We start from the raw sequence: 615 nt of genomic DNA, 5'->3' as shown, positions 1-615 counted from the left end.
CATTATATAAAAACAAACCTTCCTTGTGCGCTCAAGATCCTATAGTAATCATATTAAAGCAGGCCTTTTATTGCTGGTTAATGGAATTCTTTTAAAATTGAACCAGTTTCAAGTAAATAGATTTGCATTGATCTGGTGATGTATAGAGCTCAAGCCAGTCTATGTGTAAGCAAATTAAAAGTCTTAAGCCTATACAGCTAAACTGTATAATCCCATGCTGAAAAATTGATCCCATGATGCCCTCTGGGGGCCCCCTCCCTTTGGGTTGGTGCCCTAAGAAAGTGGGGGAAGGACTGCATTCAGTTCCTTGGACAGGAAACATTAATTAGTAGTAAAGAAAAAGTATGTTCAGTGCTCAGCCAAACCCCTTTCCAAGTCTCTAAAAAAAACAAAACCAATCTTTGTAATAGGAGAAAAAAGAAATCATCTTATTGAAGCCTGAGAAATCATGCAGCTGAGCTGAGATCACAACGATCCTCTTTGCAGGACAGTTTGTGCCACCTGATGCAGACCTGGTGATCCTCTAATGGATGCTCTGGTGACTCTGGCTCAGCCTTCTCCCCAACCCTGTTCCTACCTTTATATATATATATATATATATATATATATATATAT

Source organism: Gracilinanus agilis, chromosome 5 (assembly GCF_016433145.1).
Source record: "Gracilinanus agilis isolate LMUSP501 chromosome 5, AgileGrace, whole genome shotgun sequence".
In the NCBI taxonomy this organism is placed as follows: domain Eukaryota; kingdom Metazoa; phylum Chordata; class Mammalia; order Didelphimorphia; family Didelphidae; genus Gracilinanus; species Gracilinanus agilis.
The sequence above is the reverse complement of the archived record's forward strand: the minus strand, read 5'-3'. Positions refer to the sequence as shown.